This window comes from Fukomys damarensis, unplaced genomic scaffold (genome assembly GCF_012274545.1).
Source record: "Fukomys damarensis isolate Sample0158 unplaced genomic scaffold, DMR_v1.0_HiC HiC_scaffold_37, whole genome shotgun sequence".
Classification (NCBI taxonomy): domain Eukaryota; kingdom Metazoa; phylum Chordata; class Mammalia; order Rodentia; family Bathyergidae; genus Fukomys; species Fukomys damarensis.
The window spans coordinates 49,001,386-49,011,861 of NW_022900949.1; positions in this window are offsets into that span (position 1 = coordinate 49,001,386).

Here is a 10,476-nt window from a genome sequence, read left to right on the forward strand (position 1 = left end):
TCTACACAGAGAGCAAGAGCATGTAGGAGGTTGACAGACCTTCTTTCCTCTGAAGAATATGATATGTGGAGTGAGCCTATTCCACAGACTCCTAAGAATTAATTGATAAAGTTAATATATTACTTTAGGGTAACCATATGTCCTGGTTTGTCAGGGACAGTCCCGATTTACACCTGTTCTCCTGACATAATTATTAATAGTGCTCTTCTTTTCAGACTCAAAGTGTCCTAGATTAGACAATAAATTATATGGTCACACTCACGATCATATCCAAGAGCCAGCTGATTAGGCTTTTGATTAATAGGGTCCTTCCCTATAAGTATAACTAAAATCCAGCATGGCTTCCCTTGTTACTGACAAGGCAGGTTTGCCTGGAAAACCAGTCATCTGAAAAAGCAGCATTTCTCCAGCCTTGACTCTCAGCTGACTGGAGTTCACAAAGCCAAAGGAGAAGCTCCTCCCCTGGCTTCTAAGCAGAAGCCAGCCTGAGGAATCAGTACTCAAATCACTTCAAAGAAGCAGTCCAGGCATTAATTGGCACTCTGAAAAGATTTATGCACCATACATCATTATCTCCTGCTGAGAAACAAGACAGATATAGGGCATACAGCAGCTTCTTTAGAAAAAAAAAAGTGTCTTGACAGATCTTTGAACCTAAAATGCCTTAAGTAATTGGGACATCCACTTGGGGACATGCAAGATGGATGACCTGGTTTGTAGAGTACCCATGCCCTTGACTGCTGACCCCTATATCCCCTGTCCTCCTCTTTCTCCCCTTAGTCCTCCCTAACGGCCTCCCATGGCCTCTCCTTACTCATTAATAGCTCCACAGAAATACAAACTGAGGCATGGAGAAGGGAGTATTAGTCATTGATAGTAGGTTGAATGGGCAGGAGGTAGAAATGAATGCTTGAATGAACTCTGAGTCTGCTAATGTGTTTCATTATGGCTTTACCAATTAACCTAGCCTTCTAATTAGCAGGTGAAAGAGCTTTAAATTAAAAGATATGTCAATCAACTAAAATGTGGCCCAGAGTAGAGCCAGAGTAAAGTAGGAATTCAATAAATGGTGAGCAGTAGTGCTATAGAGACCTGTTGGTAGATAAGAGAGTAGCAACCAATGTACCTTCCATGAAACTCTAAGGTCAGAAGAGCATCACACCAGATCTCACCAGCTATTACGGTCACTAGGTGCCCCTGTCAGCTCATCTTATCACACTTCTAACCGAGGGTCTGTATACTCAAAGCCTGCTTGGAGCAGGGATGGGAAAAGTAGTGTACCAAGAAGTTCTGATGCTGCTTCCATTGCAGCTCAATGACTGTCTTGGCCGTCGGACATGGTGTACAGGATACAAAGATGCCAAGAACACTATCATCACGGAGTCTTAATCTGACTTCATAAAGTGATAGAGACAGGCTGAGAATGCTGTGGGAGTACAGAGGCAGGGTCCTCTTGCAGTGCAGAAGGGAAAAACTTCTTGGGGAAACTGATGAGCTTGAAGGCTCCCAAGAATGAGCCAGAACAGCAGGAGAAAATCAATACTCTTGGGTCCAGGAATGGAAATATACTGATATTATGGAAAACTTAAATTCTATATGTGTTTGGTATTAGCTATCACCAGATGTCACAGGTTAACAAAAAACAATTTTTCTGGTGGTTTCTCCACTGTTCCTGATGCAGTATGAGTTAGAATGTAGTGAAAGATGGGGAGATGTTGAAAGAGAGCTCAGTATATAAAGTTGTAAAAATATTCTACACACTATGGCTAAACTGAACCCATTGCAGGTATCTTAGAAATATAGCTTTGCTCTCATGAATAGGCAGGCCTCATGACATCAATAAAATCTAAGACTCTGCGAAAAATAAAATAAATAAATTCTATGTGTATTTAAAAATTAATTTACTGGACACTTTTACTTTTTATCTGTAAGGTAAAATTTTCAAAGAGAAAAGCCAATAGGTGCATTCCCAATTCTAAAGAGAATGTTTTATACTGGTTGAGTTCATTATAATTTGATAAATAAGGTCATAGAAACTGGTTAATTATCACAAGGTTGATGAATAAGATCAAATCCCTATAGCAATCATAAGTTACAACTTTAAAGAAACAAATTCAACATCTTTCAGTAAATGTACATTGTAAGCAAGTATACATTTTTCAAGGTTACCAGTTTTAAATCAACAGGCCTTGAAACTATTAAAAATTTAATAGAATAAGAGTGTTATTCTTTGCTATTTTCAGTTAATAAACTTACTTAGAAACTCGAATTTTATGAGGAAATAAAAATTAACTTAAACTTTTTGAAAATAGTATATAAATATTCACTACACTTATCTTTCTGAATGAGCATTTACCCATTGATTTGCATTTTCTTATTTTATCATTAAGCAATGTATTTTTGTGGTGGAAGAAGAAATAAGAAATTTAAACATAAAATTTAAAATGTACATTTAATACTACCATTTTATAAAGAATGTTTACATATTTATTCTTTCCAATAGCCTTGAACGGAAAACAAAGCAAATATTATTATAATAGCTTCACTTTATAGATTAGAAATATGAAGCAAATATAGCAGCCTCATATAAAGAAACTAAAGCTTGGGGAAGCTAAGTGGCTTAGGTTAAACGTCATAAGTAGGAACTGCTTTTACTAGGATTCAAATCCAGTGGTATTTCTCTTAATATTAGCAATCTGGTTTTACATAGGGTATTTAAAATAACATTTAATTATAACTTCAGAATTATTGTAACTTTGAGCTTTTATACTTAAAAACCTCACTGGAAGAATTTATTTTGCAAAGATATATGACTTAAAAGGAACTTCCTGAATACATGAGTTTATGAATAACTTTAATTTTTGGTCAACTCCCACAATCAAGAACTTTGGCATAAATATTACTTTAATAGATAACAATAATTACTTCCCTAATTAAAAAAAGGAATTCTTGTCTTTCCAAAGTAAGCCCTTCATTTAAACTTTTAATTTTCCTTGTTACTTATTAAATTCCATGTTCATATATGATTCTGAACATTTTCAGCTACATATTCATAATAACATTCTCACAGTTCTTTATATTTTGGATGTATCTTCTTTTATTCCTTTAAATTTTTCTTAGTTTCTTAGTGAACTATATTCAGAGTTATAAGATACTAACAATGCTGGGTCACTTCAAAAGGAAGAAAGAAAGCCTTGGACATTTCACTAGATAAAAATTTTTCTTGTTTTGCTTGGCATGGTGACATATGGCTGTAGTCCCAATACTTGGGAGGCTGAGGCAGGAGGACTGTGAGATCAAAGCCAGACTAGTCTATGTAAACAGGTTCAAGGCCAGCATGGACTACATAGCAAAATACTGTCTCCTTGGAAGTTGTGCATCATCTGCAAATTTGTTTCAAATTTCTCTGCTTTGATCAAAGTCATTGATCAGCACAGCTTACTTCTCTCCTTGAATACACTGGTTCTGCATGAAGAACATATAAACCACCATTTTGGAGTTATTTTCTGAGCAGCCAAAACTATATAGGTTTAAACAGAACCCTAAGGTCCTGATGTTGTTTATTCTTAAAATTTGATGTGTAACCTAAGAAAACAGCTGCTCAGCCACTCTTGCGATGCTCTGATTTGCATTTTCAGATATAAATATCTTTAAAAATAAATATCTATATATTCAAGAACTTCTCATTTTCTCAAGGTCCCTATGAAAAACTCCTGCCCACCGGCAGATACTGAGTTTTAATCAAAGCTGAGTCAGATTTTGGGCACTTACACTAAGTTATTTCTCAACAACAGAGAAAATAAAATACACCTGCTCTTGGCCTCTACGTTTTTGCCATGAGTTGGGGATAATGGCCTGCATCTCCCTTCTTCCAGAGGAGCTTGTGATGATGCAGCGTGCTGGAACTTCGGAAATCATGAGATTTGAGCCTGGCTACCCCCTGCTCTGGCTCTTTGCCCTATGCTAGAGATGAGACTCACAAAAATAACCTCAGGGGAGGGCCAGGGATTTAGCTCAGTGGTTCTGCCACCTGCCTCGCAAACACAAGGACAGGGAGTTCTATCCCTGGTACCAACAGTGGGAAAGATGGGACCATTCTATGGGCAGTCAGAATGCTAGGGGACGGCTGGGGATTTCAGTGGTTCCCGCTTCGCAAGCGGAAGAACCAGAGTACTATCCTCAGTACCAATAAATAAATAAATAAATAAATAAATAAATAAATAAATAAATAAATAAGTAAGTAAGTAAGTAAGTGATCGTATACAAATGCTTTAAAAAAAAAGAGTTCTAGGGAACCACCCTCTTCACCACCAGTGGAAAAGCTGCTCAGAAGCCCTCAGAATGCTCCTGCTTCCAGATCCAGACTCCCCTCCCTCCTTCAGCATCCTGACTCCTCTCCTTTCTTGTCATTGGTCAGCTTCAGCTTTAGGCTCACAAGTACTACTCTCTCTGGCACACACCACAGCAGAGCTCTTCTGCATTTTCTCTCCAGTCCTTTTGCTGTTAACTGCTTCCAAAAACAAAACAAACCACCAACATTACCTCTTGGTTCCCAGGTGCATGAGTTGAGTCCCATGCAAGTGCCCATATTTTGGGACTTTTCCTCACACTTGTATAAATCTCTGGCTGGAATACACCTCCAGATACCTGTGGTGTCACCTCGCTGAGGAGTTTAGAGCAGAACACAGGAGCCTAGACACAGTTTGACAAAAAGACAAATAAAATAAAGAAATATATAAATAGAAAATGGATCATAAAAGCACTGGAAGTGAGAATTGGAGATAAAAGTTATGAAAAAGATGGGGGAAATCAGCAGAGTGAAAGCCCCAGAGTGGGCTGGGGGTTTCAGGAAAGCAGGCCTAGTGGGCCCTTCTTACCGCCCATGTGGAGCTCAGGGCCTGGCTGAAGGCTGGGCATCAACTATCATGCTGTCAGGCTCAAAGTTTGACAATGAAGATTCAAAATGTTTTTATGAAGAACAGAAATAAAACATTGCATTGGACTGATGTTGGGGAAATTCAAGCTTAATTAGTTATTCTGAGAAATCTCCGCAGACAGTTCTCAGGTACTGGCAGGACTCAAAGATACTTTGTAGGTGACTAATTGCATGTTCACATAAAAAACTGATCTTGATTGGAGGAAACCATCAAGGGGTGGGCTGGAGACAAGCTTGCACAGTGGTCAAAAGAGAGAATAGTATGATCTTGTCTTCTTTTCTGCACAAGAAGGATCAGAGATAAGAGGATCATTTGGAAACCAACTAGACAACAAGAGCTATATGCAGGGATCAGGTTACCTGAAAACGTATTAAAAGCAAAAATTGAGGCAACAGGCAAGACTCCCGTGCTTCTTTGTAGAGCTGGAGCCAACACAGCAGGACTGAAGAATGAGTCCAAGTACCAACCCAAGCTGGACTGTGGGAAGAATGTGCTTGGGTAATAAATACTCAGTTCTCCCCTGTATGCCTGAACCATATGATTATTTATCTTTCTCCCTCAGTCTCCTACAGAAATTTCTCTTTATCTTTTCTTTAAGGCAGTGCACTGTTCACAACCTGTTATTATATACCAAAAGATACTGACAGTTATCAGGTGAGTAAAAAGTATATGTTGTTACTATTAAATTATCTAAGTGTAGGTGTTTTCTTATATTAGAGACCAAGTTTATTTCCACAATGACGTTATTTAATTCCCATGCTATATTAGTCAGGTCTTGCTGGTTGAAAAATAAAAAACTCTGAATCACACTGACTTAAGCAGAAAGGAACATTTACTGGGAGGTTATTGAATATCTCAGATATCTCAGTTACTATTGCTGTGTACTATGTTATCTCCACTGTCTTACAGCAACCATTTTATCTTGAAATACATGGCCTGGGAATTTGGATAGAGCGCTGTCATGACTTGTATCTAACGTCCTCCCAGAGTCTCGCGTACTCATAGATGAGGTTTTATGGATAAGGCTGGATCATGAGTGTGTGAATGTGGATTAAGGATGTGTGATAACTAAATTGGTTTAGTATAGTTCTGGGTGTGGATAAGCCCTTCCCTGGATGTGGGTGCCACCAACCAACAGGCTTGTAGCCTGGATGGAGTATAAAGGGAAAGATGGAAGGCATGCAGATGCTGCTGCTGCTGCTGCTGCTGCTGCTGCTGCTGCTGCTGCTGCTGCTGCTGCCGCTGCTGCTAGTGCTTGCTGTTTGCTGCTTGCCCCATCATAGACTGATTCTCTTCTCCAGTTCCCCTCTTACATGCCTCCCTGTCTTCTAGCCAGTTAACTATGTACTGAAAGGTCTATGAACTGAGCTGAAATAAGCCTTTCCTCCTTTTACTTGTAAGTGTCAGGTACTTTGTCCCAGCGACGAGGAAAGTAAGTCAGACAGGCACAGTGGAAACTGCTCAGCTCCATATGTGTGGCCCCATCTGGGAAGATTCAATGGCTTGGGAAAAGTCAATGATTAGGGGCTGGAATTGTCTAAAGGCTTATTCACTCACTTGCCTGTGTGGATTATGCTAGCTGTCATCTGGGACCTCAGCTGAAGTGGTCAACCAGAGCATCTACACATGGCCTCTCCTTAGGGCCTGAGCTTCCTCACAGCACAGCAATCTCACAGCAATGGAGCTTCTTACATGGTGGATCAGGGCTCCAGTGAAATTTTTCCGGGTAACATGGTTAAAGTTGTATCACCTTTTATGAGCTACTGTTGAATGACTCACAATGTCCCTTCTGCTGTAATGTTTTAGTTACAGGAAAATCATAAATCCACTTGAATTCAAAGGTAGTAGAAGTGTGCTCTACTTCTCAGTGGCAAGAGTGTCTAAATAATTTGCAAACATGTTTTAAACCACCACACTGGGCTATCAAGTATAGCTGTGGGAATTAGAGACTTAAACACTGACGGTCTCTCTGGTTTTTTTGTTGTTGTTGTTGTTTTGGTTTTTTTGTTTTTGTTTTTGTTTTTTGCATGCTGACTTCCTTTGGTTCTTTCTCTCTTATTACAGACTGGTTTCATCCAGAGAGCCGAGAGAAAAATATCTAGAGCCACAAAGTGCAGAAATGGCTTTTGTAGACCCATTTTTAAATATTTTTCAGGCCATTCACCTTGGAAAAATAATCACTATAAAATAAGCAGCATCCTCAAATGGTCTCTGCAACATTTGTGATCTAGTATGTTCTCTTGGGTGCAAGAGTAATGGTTGTTTGACAGCCAGTGTTATGGTTTGTATCTAGATATCCCCCTAAAGCCTCAAGCAGTCATAGGAAGGGATTTGTACAGAGGGAGTTTAATCTAGAATGTGTGGTGCTGGGATTGATTCATGGTACAGTGCTAGGATTCAAGGGCACTAGGATTAAGAGTGTGAGTACTACCTGGCCTAAGTAGCCTGGACAAGATATAAGGAATAAAAAGAGGTGTAGTCAACCCTTGCATCTTTGCTACCTTCTGCAACACCTGTCTGCCATGCCACCCTGCTTTGGAGCCAGCCAATCAAAGACTGAAACCTTTACAAACTGTGAGCTAATTAAATATTTCCCCTTTTAACTTTGAGAATTGGGCATTTTGACTCAGCAATGAGAAAAATAACTAGGACAGAATTTGGTACCAGAGAAGAGGAGTCATTGCTGTGACTGTACCTGATTATATAGCACCGAAGCCTTTGGAGATAGCTTGTGGGAAGAGTTTGGAAAAGTTTGGAGATAATAGCTGAAAAAGTAAAGCTCGAACACCCTAGGCTGTACTTGATGGGAGATTCTAGTCAGAGCTCAGAAGACCAGAATGATGATAGAAATTCTTCTGGTAAAGACAAGGCTTAGGTTTCTGCTGGGAAGAAGGACTACCCTGGCTGTTCAACTCCAGACAATATGTGTCATGCCTTGGCAAAAAAATTTGTCTGCATTTTGCTCTTGTCCAGAGTCTTTGCCTGAGACTAAGATTAAGGGAAGCAAACTAATTAATCTGTCAGAAGAAATTTCAAGGTAGTCTTATGCTGAGGCAATGCCATGGCTATTGTTGAGGGATTTTAGCCAGATTTATGTTGGAAATAAAGAGCAAGGAGCTCAGTAGAATTATTTAAAACATTTTTACATTTTGAGTTTGACCAGAATGGAAGCTCCAGTAAAGCTATAGGCTGCAAAGATAGAACAGAGGAGATATTTGTGGCTTAGAAAGAACAGAAAAAAGAAAAGATGGCTGAAGGCATCACAAGAAGCAGCAGAACTCTACTCTTTTCAGCCTCAAAATTGCAAAAGTGAAAGTCTTTGCTTTGAGAAGAGAGCCCCAGAGCACCATGTCCCAAAATGGCAACAGCCTATGGAAGTTGTTCAATGAAATTTTATTCATAGACACTCAACCTCTACAGCCAAGAGAGAAGGAAACCTGGCTACTGCTCCAGCAGGCAGCAGACCTTGGTGGCATCCAAGTGGTGCTGATTTCAGTAATATGCAGAATGCAAGTGTTGTGGGATCAGGAAGGCTTCCACTCAGATTCCAGAAGAAGGCCTAGGAGGGTATGCAGTGTGCCCTGAGAGGGCAGTGCGTGGAGCTGTGAGTGTGAAGCCAAAGTTGCAGTGGAAACCCCAGAAGTTCAGAGAAGCCAGGTATGTGGATCATCTGAGGAAAACTGCAAAAGGGAAGAAGAGCTCATCCAAGAGAGAAGCCATGGGAGCTATAGTCAACTAGCAGTGCCACAGAGAAAGAGCCACCCAAGCCCTTTAGAGTTCATGACATATCACAGATTGCTGGGAATGCTGTAAGTGGAACTATGGTATTTAATGTTTGCCCTGCTGAATTTTCGTCTTGCTTTGTTCCTTGCTATCCCTCTCTTTGTAACTTTTGGAATGGGAATATCTATCTTTTGCCACTGAATGTTGGATATGTTTAACTTTCTTTTCATTTGTACAGGGGCTTGCAGCTAAGAATTTACCTTAAATTTCAGAGGAGACTTTGGGTTGGACTTTTTCAGTAATGCTGAAATTATTAGGATTTTGGCAACTTTTGGAAATGGACCAAATTCACTTGTAACTCTAACAAAATTTGGTCTATACACCTTTGACACAAATATACAATGTAAAGCAATCAAACACACACACAAAAATACAGTAAGTCCCTCACTGTGCTGTACTGCTGTACACTATCACACTGTATAGAAGCATCCAACAGCACAACTGTGGTGACATCTGGCAGATATGTGAGCTACTTCTGCAATGTGTTCTTATCTACAAATGTTTGTGATAAGAGGTCCACTTGTATACGTTAAAGTTCAGAACTTGAATGTTCATAAGCTGAGGACTTCCAGTATGTATCACAGTCAGATGCCAATGGTGAAGGAAAGAAGTTGAAAGATTAGTGTAATTACACTGAGTTTTGCCTTGAGTTATAATTTTATGCTATCCTTCTCTGAACTTTGAGTGCCTCGAGAAGTGTCTCATCCTAGAGCTCAATATATATTCAGTTGAATTAAGGAATATTCTGAGTGAATATAAATCAATTGCTACTTAGCATAATATAAAACTCTAAGTTAAACAGTGAATGTGTCCATGATTAGTTTAAAAAGCTTTCATTTATACCTAAGTGTTTAATATACTATCTGTGTATTAAATAAATGGCATTTTATTCAATAACTAAAAACTTTAAACAGGTCATGTTTACTAATATACTCATTTAAATTCACTTTCCTTAAAAAATATTTTTAACTCAGTTGCAACTCAGAACAGTCCCTGATTTTATTAAGGTGAACAGTCACCACCTAATTTATCAGAAGGGAAGGTAAAGTTCTCTCTGGAGAGAGGTAACTCTAATATGCATTCATGAAAATATTATAATCTATTGAGAAGAATTAAATAGAAATAAATGCTAGAATCAGAAAATGTAATACGTCAAAATTCAAAACACATTAGCTAAGATAAAAAATATATTAAACAGCATAAGAGAAGGATATAGATATAATGAACATCTTTGTGTAATAAAAGAGAACAGAAAAAATGATTAGAGTTTGAGGATAAAAGAAAGAAAACACTGGAAAATAGATCAATTGAAAATCCAAGCTGAACAACATTAAGATAAAAAGATGGAAAAATATTTTTTAAATTATTAAACAAATGTGAGAAATGTTGAGAATGTCACGCACATACAATTAGAGGAGAAGGGAGAGAATGAGACAGAAGCAATATAAGGGCAAAAAAACAAAACATTTACAAGGTAATAAAGGACAAACTCAAATTCTATGAGAGCTATTAACATAACAGAAATACATATTACACCTGAAAACATCATAGAAAAGCTGTCAAACGAATGCCTGAAAAGAAAAAAAAAACGATGAACATCTAATTTTGTGACAGAAATAACAGAAGTTTAAGGACAATGGAGAGATTTCAATTGTATCATAAAAAATAAATAATGTCAGAATTACAAAAAGTAATATAAAACTGGAGACAAATAAAAGGTAAGAGGAGTCCTAGTTGTCACACCTACAATAGGAGA